The sequence below is a fragment of the Oreochromis aureus genome, linkage group 23, assembly GCF_013358895.1.
Source record: "Oreochromis aureus strain Israel breed Guangdong linkage group 23, ZZ_aureus, whole genome shotgun sequence".
Classification (NCBI taxonomy): Eukaryota; Metazoa; Chordata; class Actinopteri; order Cichliformes; family Cichlidae; genus Oreochromis; species Oreochromis aureus.
The window spans coordinates 20,254,062-20,265,197 of record NC_052963.1 but is presented as its reverse complement, the minus strand read 5'-3'; the positions used below and the strand labels follow the sequence as shown (position 1 = coordinate 20,265,197).

Genomic DNA, 11,136 nt, shown 5'->3' with positions numbered 1-11,136 from the left:
CCGTCCGTCTGTCTACCTGCTGACAGTCGTCAACATCCAGCCAGCAGCAGGTGGAGAGTGGACGTGATGGAGCAGAGGGAGGGGCGGGTCTTCACGGTCTGGAGAACCCGGCGAGCGACAACACAAAGACAGAGTGATGGAAAGAAACACAGAGAGGGAGAGAGAGGAGGCAGGACTCGTCAATTATTCACCACGCAGTGCTGTTGGTGTGCTGTTGTTGTGTGGTGTGGGTGTGGGTTAGGAGATGGGAGCTTTAAGAGATTGAAGCCAAACTGGGCCACAGAGCAGAGAATTAGGAGATCTGGACAGATTTGATTGACCGCAGGCGCCGCTGTGTTTATCTCCCCGATGTTCCTGCATGTTTACAGCAGGGTTCGTACACACAGCTGCATCTAAGTGTGGAAAAACAATTGGATCATCAAAGAAAAAATGGAAAAAATATGTCTTCAGTTGTAGTATTTATCAGTATAACCACCCTGAGGAGGCGCCGGTGCATCCATATACTGACCATATACCAAATTAAAAGGAAACAACTGACAATAAACCGAATTAAAAGCAAAAACTCAAAACTAAGTCAAAATATAATAAATCTGTTTTCGAGATTTCAAGATCAGATATTCCATCACAAAAAAGGTTGATTTGTGCGCTTTCATGATCAGTGCCTGCGTCTTTTTAAAAAACTGAATGCAGAGAAAATTGCAAAAACACTCAGATTTGCTTTAATTCAGACACACTGGATGATTTTCCAGCATGAACAGCCTGTTTAAGGTCACTTCAAAGCTTCTCAGTCTGATTTAATTCCAGACTTTGACTCAGCCACTCCAAAACCATCATTCTGGGGTTTTTTTTAGCTATTCAGAGGTCGACTCGCTGGTGTGTTTCTGATCATTGTTCTGCTGCAGAACCCAAGTGCTCCTGAGCTTCAGAGCATGAACTGATGGTCGGACATCCTCCTTCAGGATTTTCTGGTAGAGAGCAGAATTCATGGTCCATCAATTACAGCAAGTCGTCCTGAAGCAGTCAGTCCACAGAATATTTTCTCTGGGATCATCAGGTGTTTTTGGTAAATATGAGATGAGCCTTTGTGATCTTTTTGATCAGCAGTGGTTTTCTCCTTGAACTCTCCCATGGAGGCAATTTTCCCCAGTTTCTGTCTTATTGTTGAATCATGAACTTTGACCTCAACTGAGGCAAGTGAGGCCTGCAGTTCTTTAGATTTTGTTCTGGGTTGTTTTGTGACCTCCTTGATGAGCCATCGAAGCTCTTGGAGTAATTTTAGTCTGTAGCTTCACCACTGTTCCAGGTTTCTTCTTTGTGTGGATAATGTCTCTCACTCTGGTTTACTGGAGTCGCAAAGACTCAGAAATGGCTTTGTAACCTTTTCTAGTCTGACAGATGTCACTGACTTTGTTTCATAGCTGTTTCTTTCGTGGCATGATGTGCTGGTGTTTGAGATCTTTTATCCTGCTTTACTTTGTGAGACAAGATATTTTTGGCTTGGGGGTTTCTTTGTCTAATATTAACATATGTTGATGAGTTGAAATATGTACGCTTGATAAATAAAAACAAAAAAAACTACTAAACTAAGAAATCAGAAAAGGGGGAAATACTTTTTCATTCCATTTTATTAACAGTGCACTATAATTTATATACAACGACTCAGCGAGTTCACTTCAATAATAACCAGAACTCTACAAAGAGCAGTTCAAACTATCAGCCCAAAACCCAGCAGACCCAATGACGCAGAGAGTGATTTAGCCCAATGAACAAAAATAATACAATTTGAGCTCAGGTTTCTTTCTGAAAACAGTAATTCAGGTCAATGAGACAAGGACAAAGGAGCATCAGTGTGTTTTGGTATGAGCGATAACTCCCTCAGGACTCCCATGATGTCCTGAGGACTGAGACTCGGGTGGAGCAGGAAAAGAGCTGGTTTTATTTTCATTTAAAAAAGCAAAACAGAGTTTGATGTGGTGTGCATTAACCTCTATCTTGCTAGTTTTTAATCTGCACAGAGCAACAGTTTGTGGATTTTAAGAGGGTTCATGTAACTTGATAGATTCACCAGAGGTGGAAACTTCAGAGATGATCGTCTGTTCTCAACGTTATGAAGGTGGATCACGTTTTAAGCTGCGGAGCAGATTATGTTCCAAATGAGACATAATCATGTACCAAACCACCACCTAGTGACCAATCAGATCTGTGTAAAACAGCATCACCGTTCCTCAAAGAGTCCAGAAACCATCACATCAAAAATCTCTGTAGAAACTTTACTCCTGTTTGTTTCCTTCTGAATAAAAACACAGCATCTTTACCAAGAATTTTACGTGATGATCTTATTTAAATATTCCAGCTAAGTCTACTTTATTAACCAACCGGTTTTTCATTTTTTAAACAGTAGAGATGCGATGCTGTTAAGTGTTTTACGTCTGTATTTTTTCAGCATGTTTACATATTTATTTAGTAGTAGCAGAAGACCACACTAGATGACACTCCCATTAGAACAGGAAACTGAGGGGATCCAACCAAGAACAGCAAGGTGTACCTAATAAACTGATCAGTTGGGATATATAAAATATTGTTCATAATGAATACAATAAAATCATCAAATAGACTTTTTTCATTCATATATTTATGAAAATACAACAACGGCTACATCTGTGATCACTGTTAAATTTCCTCTAAATCTGTTTCTGCTATCAGTAATTTCTCTGTTCCCAGTAAACAGTACCACCAGTATCAACACTACTTTAACCTATATTGCATTTACTTTTACTTCCTCCTTCTCTCACAAATGTGTCCAGCTGATTGGGTGTCTGTGTTAACAGCTGTCAGACGATCATGGAGCCGGAGGATTACAGTAAGACAGAAACCCTGACAGTGGAAGATGAAGATAATCCCTGAGGAGGAGGATTACCTTCATATTCTTCCCCTGCTGCTGCTGCTGCAGAGGGGAACATTAAAGTTGCTCTTTATTTCACTAACCAATTTAGTTTGATTATCAGTATTTTTCCCTAGCTGCTGCGCTCATTTTTCATTATTCTCTCTTTTTTTTGGTAAATTGCTTTCAAACGGTTTTACAGCCATAATTTCTTTACACTGTATTCATTATTTGCACCAGAAGCTGTAAGTGAAACACGCTGTGACATTTACTGTAGGCTGTGAGCAGATCTGGTGTAGTTTCTGCTGCTGGCCACCAGAGGGCGAAGCAGGTCTATTAGAAGAGAAGGAGACAGCAGGCGGAGCAGCAGCACGAGTAGTAATGGTTCTCAAACTGTGGCTTTTACTTCAATAAAACTCAATTTGGATCCTATTTCAATTTTTAATGATAACTTCATTGATCATGATGAAAACTGTGGGCTGCTGGGAGTGAACGTTTTTGGCTTTTGAGTTTGAGAACCACAGGTTTAGATCAAGCATCAGCCTCTGGGGCTGAAAAATGAAAAGAAGCTGCCAAAAGTTGCAGTTCCACTAACGACCACCTGAGGTTCATTAGTAAACAAACATGTTTACAGCCCAATATGAACATTTGTTTTGGCCTCTTTTGATAGTTTTATTGAAACTCTTTCTTACTTAGGAGGTATGTGTGCTTGTGTAACCCTGGTTAACATAGTTGTCAATAAACAAAAGCCTGTTAGTAAAAACAGTCATAAGAAACATATTACAGGTGATAAATAGAACATAATGGTTAAGGAAATTCATTAAAAACATCAGCAATGATATAATTCATGGTATAAGATTTCAATTGTGTTTAAAAACGTGTTAAAAGGTTAAAAACTTGCTAATTCATGGTGTTTCATGTTAATTAAGGTAAAATGGCTAAAATATGTGTTCAGACTCTTATTGTGAAAGGGTACGCTGCAGCGTGACTCCTGTGATAGCCACACCCAAGCGGGTTGTTCCTTCTTTTTGATGCTGGAGAGGGAGAAATGCAGATAGTCGTTGCAGAGCTGCTGCCTAAACGAGTGAAAAATATTAAAAAACAAGTCAGAAGTCTACATAAAGCCATTGTTGTACTCTGGAGAATATATTTTTGTTTTTCCGACCTGTCTTTGCCTTGGTGACGTTGTGAACGTAACCGAACGGGACTTGGTGAGTTCAGAAATTGTATTTTATTTCATGCAAGAAATGTTTTGTTGTATTATATTGCTCATTTCATGCAAATGGAAAGTCAAGGTAGCAGATTTATGCTGTTTTATGTTAAAAACGGTGGATTGGTGCTTGACCAACACACAGGCTGCAGTTCAAAGGCCTTTGACGGTATTTCAGCGCGCCATATTGGCGTCACCTCATTTAAGACTGAATAAGCTGGAAAAACGGACTTTTACTGTTATTTAAGGGCTACCCGTGTGTTATTTTCAAATGTTTATGTATATTGCTTTGTTGTTATGGTAGGCCATTAAGGTTTGGATCGGGAAATGCCGAGCTAGAATCGGAGTTTGATCCGCTGAGCGAGAAACAAGATGGCGAGCCACCCAGGGACCCATTGAACTGTACCGAGCAGGAAAAAGGAAACTGCCCCTGCTGGACGTTGAACTCTTTCACTAAAAAACTGGTAGGATTAATCCATACACCTCTGCAAAAGAACAGTGGACTTTCAAAGCACTGGATAATCGTTCAGAGCAATTCCAGGATTTATAGTTAAAGGACACAGAGACAATTTTCTTTTGTTTATTTGTTTGTTTAGGGGATTTGTTCAGCCTTTTGCTGAATTGTTTTCAGTTTTTACATGTTTTGTAATTTATTTTGGACAACCAATTTTAATGCTGTAATGGTGTTAATGGAAATGTAAATAATTTTGTTGGGTTAAAACAAAATAAGGAATGGTTGAAATTTAAAGGTTGAACTTAGACCAAGATTAAATTAAATCTTGGGCTTAAAAGAACTAAGCTTGATTTAAATAACACAGTGTTAATTCAAATAGGTCAAAGGATAAACTTGAACTTAGAACTTGAAATGAATAAAACAATAACCTAGGTTGAAATTAACATCCCTTTAAAGCCAAATAAAAGGTTTTGAAATAAATAGGATAAATTAACAGAAATTACTGAACTAAAAGGAAAGAAAATATCTTGTTTCCTTAAAGGTGTGTTGAATGTTTTATGTAATGTGTCTATAACTGTCTTTTCTCTGTCTTTTTCAAAATAACAAGCCGGCAATTTAAACGTATTTTCTGGTCTGTGGTCTTTATTACATCCTACACTCATTACTACTCTAGTAGTCGAACCTAACTGGTCCTAGCATACTGTAACGACTCCAGAAGTGTTACAGAAGTGGCGAGCCAGCCAGGAGTAGTAATTGATTCCTCAAGGTTGTTTTCCTGACCCAGACCTCAAAAAATAGGCCAAGTCCGCAAAATGGAAATAGTTGACAGAGAGAATGTTAAAATCCCAAACTCAGTTATTGTTAGTGGGATTACAGGCACAGACGCTGATGAAGCTTTAAAAGACTTTTTAAACAGATATGGTCGAACAGCGAGAACCCTTAAGATAGATGATCCCAAGTCTTCTTACCACAAAATGTTATTGTGGAGTATGAGAGTGGGGCTGCTCTGTCAACACTTGAACCCTTACTACCTTACACACTTGAATGTCCGAATGAAGTCACTTATCAGATACGAGCCCTGTCACCTGAGTACATCGCAGCTGTTACCAACGTCGCCACCAACAGTTTTTTCAATGAACTGCAAAGCATTGCTAAACTTAGTGGCAAATCTTTTGAAGCTGTTCTGCATGAACACCTTTCCCAATGTGCTCAGTCAGTCACACACAGCATAGAAGCTCCTACCCCAGATGCACAAAGTGAACCAACAACCCAGGTACAAGCAAATGACCAACCTATCCAAAGTGAAACTGCAGAACCAATCAAAGCTAACGAACGCATCAGCGATTCTGAGTCAGTCAACCAGACACAACCAGATCTACAAACTACCATTCCACAGAGCTTTATAACACACCCTGAGGTGCAAAAGGTTGTAGTAGAGCACATTGTGCGGTGAAGCTCTTGTCTCACCAGTGAACGCCTCTTTCCGCCTCAGAAATTTTTCAGGCAAACTGCCCTGTCCTAGTCATGAGGTGGACTTTGATACATGGCGCCACAGTGTAGAGCTCCTACTTCAAGATCCCAATCTGTCTGACTTGCAACGCCATGGAAAATCTTAGACAGTCTTGTACCGCCTGCTGCCAACGTGGTGAAACCTCTGGGCCCTGAAGCTTTGCCTTCAGCTTATCTTGAACTACTCTATTCAGCTTTTGGCACTGTGGAGGATGGCGATGAGCTTTTTTTTCGCCAAATTCCTCAACACATTGCAAGATGCAGGTGAAAAGCCTTCACACTACCTCCATCGCTTGCAAACAGCTCTCTCAGAAGCTCTGAAAAGAGGTGGTGTCTTAGCTGGTGAAGCAGACCGACACCTTCTGCGCCAATTCTGTCGGGGTGTTGGGATAATGCCTTGTTAACAGATCTTCAGCTCGAAAGGAAAAAAGACAAACCCCCCTCATTCACCGAGCTGCTGCTACAGTTGAGAGTAGAAGAGGACAAGCATACTGCAAAAGAAAGCCGAATGAAGAAACATTTTGCTGCCACCAGACCAAAAGTAGCCTCTCACTCTATTGCTGCAAATGCTGACTTTCCTGCGCTCACCATGCAAAGCGATCTCACTGAAATGCGAACACAAATAACTGCGCTGCAGAGTGAATTGACAAGATTGAAACCCCAGAAAGTAGACCCACCAGTAGATGCTCAAAAGATCTGGTCACAGAACTAAAGGCACAAATCAGTCAGCTCCAAAGCCATCTCGCAACATTAACCCCGAACCCTCCTAGGAAAAAGTCCAACCCTCCAAAAGCTAATGCTAAGACCAACTCTAAAGTACCAGAACAAACCCCTTGACATCCCAAGCTGCGAAGAGTAGGCCCAAGCCTGGATACTGTTTCCAGTGCGGCGAAGACGGCCATATTGCCTCTGTGTGCCCAAATGACCCAAACCCGTCTTTAGTCACTGACAAAAGGAAACAGTTGAAAGAAAACAGTTACTGTGGGATAGACAAAACAAGCAAACACAGCCTTTAAACTAAAGGGAGCCCTCATTGTGGGACAAATGGGTGCTACGGATAAAACCAGTCCCACCGAACCTTCAGATAAGCCCAAAACCGATTCTCAAACAGTAAATCAGCCACTGTGAAACTACCCAAAGGTCTAATTGGAGCTAAGTACACTGCTCAAGTAAAAATCAATGATCAAGCTTGCAACTGCCTTCTTGATACCGGATCGCAAGTGACCACAGTGTCCCGGTCGTTCTATGAAAAGAATCTTGCAGACCTTGAAATCCACCCAATACAGGACCTGCTAGAAGTCGAAGCTGCAAATGGTCAGAATGTCCCATATTCAGGCTATATTTGTGTCGACATTACCTTTCCAAAGAGCTGTTTTGGTACTGAACTTACTGTGTCTTCTCTTGCATTAATTGTTCCAGACACACGCTCTAGTGTTCAGTCTTGTCTCTTAATTGGCACTAACACTCTTGACCTTGTCTTTGAAAGCCTTTCCTTGGCTGATACAGACCTCAGTATCTTGCCTTATGGTTATAGAGTAGTGCTGAGCGTGTTACAACAAAGACACAAGCAAAAAAAAAGAGGACGACAGCCTTGGTCTTGTCACTCTGTCAGGAAGGAGCCTGAAGTCATTCCTGCAGGCCAAAGTCGAGTCTTAGAGGGTTTGGTGCACGCAAAACTGAACACTCAGGCAGGTGGGTAGTGGTCGAGACCCCTCTACATCCTCCTTGCCAGGTGGTGTCTTGGTCACCAACTGTCTACTTACCCTTGCTGAGAAACCCTCACAAAAGCTTCCAGTGGTCCTGCGAAAATGAAAGTAAGCATGACATAGTTATCCCTGCGAAAAGTGTCATTGCTGAAATGCATGCTATTCAAGAGATCATACCAAACAGTCAGATCACAGAGCAGTCTAAACAGACTCCCAGCTCAAACCCTGCTGAGCTTAACCTTAACTTTGCTGATTCTCCAGTCCCTGCTGAATGGAAAGAACGAATCACACAAAAGTTAAGTGCTATGTCGGAGGTTTTCGCACTACACGATACAGACTTTGGTTGCACTAACAAAGTAAAGCACCAAATCAAACTGAGCGATGAAACCCCCTTTAAACACAGACCTCGCCCCGTACGACCACAAGATCTTGATGCCGTACGGAGGCATTTGCTGGAGCTAAGCGATGCAGGTGTCATTCGTGAATCCGAGTCGCCATTTTCCTCACCGATAGTGGTGGTAAGGAAGAAAAATGGAGACGTAAGACTTTGTGTAGATTACCGCAAGTTGAATCTGAACACCATCAAAGACGCCACGCTTTCCTAATTTGGAAGAAGCGTTCTCCGCCTTGACAGGATCGAAGTGGTTCTCGGTCCTTGACCTCAAAAGCGGGTACTACCAGATCGAAGTGGATGAGGCAGATAAGCACAAAACAGCCTTCGTATGTCCGATGGGGTTCTTCGAGTTCAACAGGATGCCCCAAGGCATAACAAACGCTCCCAGCACATTTCAAAGGCTGATGGAGAAATGTATGGGCGACATCAACCTTAAGGAAGTCCTGGTCTACCTAGACGACCTTATAGTTTACTCCGAAACCCTCGAACAACATGAGACCCGCCTTCTCCACGTGCTTAATCGTCTCAAAGAATACGGTCTGAAGCTATCGCCTGAAAAATGTATGTTTTTTCAGACGCCAGTTCGGTACTTAGGGCACATTGTCTCCCAAAACGGTGTAGAAACAGACCCCAAAAAGTAGCAGCGTTAAAAACATGGCCAAGTCCCAAGAACTTGAAAGAACTCCGCTCCTTCTTAGGGTTTGCGGGGGTATTACAGACGGTTTATTAAGGACTTTTCTAAGATCGTAAAAACCCTTACCAACCTAACTGCTGGATACCCCCACTGCGGAAAAGCAATGGCTCTAAGTCCAACTACATCCAATACTTTCAGCCAAAAGCTCCTTTTGGGAGAGAGATGGACAGAGAGTTGTCAGAAAGCGTTTGAGGCGATTATAGACAAATTGACTTCTGCCCCAATTTTAGGCTTTTGCCAACCCCAAGTTGCCTTACGTGTTGCACACAGATGCAAGCACAACTGGGTTAGGGGCAGCTCTTTATCAAGAGCAGGAGGGAGAGTTACAGTAATTGCATACGCAAGTAGAGGACTATCGAAAAGCGAAAAGCCGTTATCCTGCTCATAAGCTTGAGTTTCTTGCCCTCAAATGGGCTGTAACGGAAAAGTTTTGCGATTACTTATATGGCAGTCCTTTCACAGTAATAACTGACAGTAACCCTCTAACTTACATTTTGACCACCGCTAAGTTAGATGCGACGAGCTATCGCTGGTTGTCCGCCCTGTCCTCTTTCGAGTTCCAGCTTAGGTACAGAGCAGGCAAACAAAACATGGACGCAGATGGCCTGTCTCGTCGTCCGCATCTCGAGCCATTAAATGACCTTGTCTCTCTGAAGGAACAGGAGCGGATCCGTCAGTTTGTGCAACACCACTTGCCTGGCACCGATCCTTTCACTCACGTTCCCTCTCAAGCTGTCAGTGCAATCTGTGAGAAACATCTAGTCCTCCAGTCTCTTGACACAGACCATGCTCTCGCCTGCCCACTCGTGACATCTCTGTCTATGTCCGTTGATGCTGTTCCCGACAGTTTCGACCAGTGTGATGCTTTTCCTGTCATTCCAAGCTTGTCAGAAGAAGAGTTAAGACAAAGTCAAAGAAACGATCCTGCTATCAATGAAATCATACACCAGCTTGAAACAGGTGAAACATCTCCTCCTACTGTACGCAACGAGATCCCACAACTTAGCATCCTTCTGCGTGAGTTAAACAAACTTGAGTTGCAGAATGGGATTTTGTACAGAAAAAGGCAAGTAGATGAAGAGGCCCAGTACCAGCTGGTTCTTCCTGAAAGTCTAAGACCTATGGTGTTCAAAAGCCTTCACGATGACATGGGTCATTTTGGTCTTGACCGACCCTTGATTTAGCCAGAACCAGATTTTTCTGGCCAAAATGGCCTCGACATAGAACAAAGGATCAAAAGCTGCAGCAGGTGTGTTTGCAGAAAGACCCTGCCAGAGAGGGCGGCGCCCCTAGTAAACATTCAAGTCACCAGACCTCTAGAGTTGGTGTGTATTGATTTCTTGACAATTGAACCAGATCGCAGCAACACTAAAGATGTCTTAGTTATTACAGATTTCTTTACGAAGTATGCTGTAGCCATGACTACTCCCAACCAAAAGGCTAAAACTGTAGCCAAGGCCCTGTGGGAAAACTTTATAATCCACTACGGTTTTCCCGAGAAGTTGCATAGCGATCAGGGAGCAGACTTTGAGTCAAAAACGATCAAAGAGTTATGCGACCTAGCTGGAATTCAAAAAGTCAGAACTTCACCCTACCATCCCAGGGGAAACCCTGTGGAGAGGTTTAATAGAACCCTGCTAAACATGTTGGGTACACTCAAAGACGAAGACAAGAAACATTGGCGTGACTTTGTTAAGCCACTTGTTCACGCGTATAACTGCACCAAACATGAAAGTACAGGATTTACGCCGTACGAGTTAATGTTTGGCAGGCAGCCTAGGTTACCCATTGATCTTGCCTTCAATGTCCCCCTGAACCATCGCCAGCAGCAATCTCACTCACAGTATGTTAAAGCCCTCAAATCTCACCTTCAGGAGAGCTACCAACTGGCTACCAAAAATGTCAGCAAAGTTGCTGAACGTAACAAAACCAGATATGACAAACATGTAACTGAATCTGTCCTAGGTGTTGGAGATCGCGTGCTTGTAAGGAATGTTCGGATTAGGGGAAAAAACAAATTGGCTGATAAGTGGGAGTCCATCGTCCACGTGGTTGTAAGTCAAAAGGACAACCTCCCAGTGTACACAGTCAAACCTGAGCATCACCATGGTCCCACTAGAACTCTCCACAGAGACCTTTTGTTACCCTGTGGGTTTTTGCCATCTGCCCCTGAAAATCCTCCAGCAGTCCAAGTAAAGCCTCATCGGCCAAGCACACGTCAACACCCAACAACTGATCCTGATGAACCTGAACTTGAATACCACTCTGAGGAGGATAACTACCCTCTG

At 42.6% G+C, this 11,136-nt stretch overlaps 1 long non-coding RNA gene across 1 annotated transcript; it reads left to right on the top strand.

Moving 5' to 3' along the window:
- Positions 1 to 3,598: 3,598 nt before the first annotated feature.
- Positions 3,599 to 5,169, top strand: LOC120436080. Its single transcript, XR_005610116.1, has 2 exons — positions 3,599 to 4,092; positions 4,396 to 5,169. It is a non-coding gene; the product is annotated as an uncharacterized LOC120436080 (long non-coding RNA).
- The last annotated feature ends 5,967 nt before the right edge of the window (positions 5,170 to 11,136 follow it).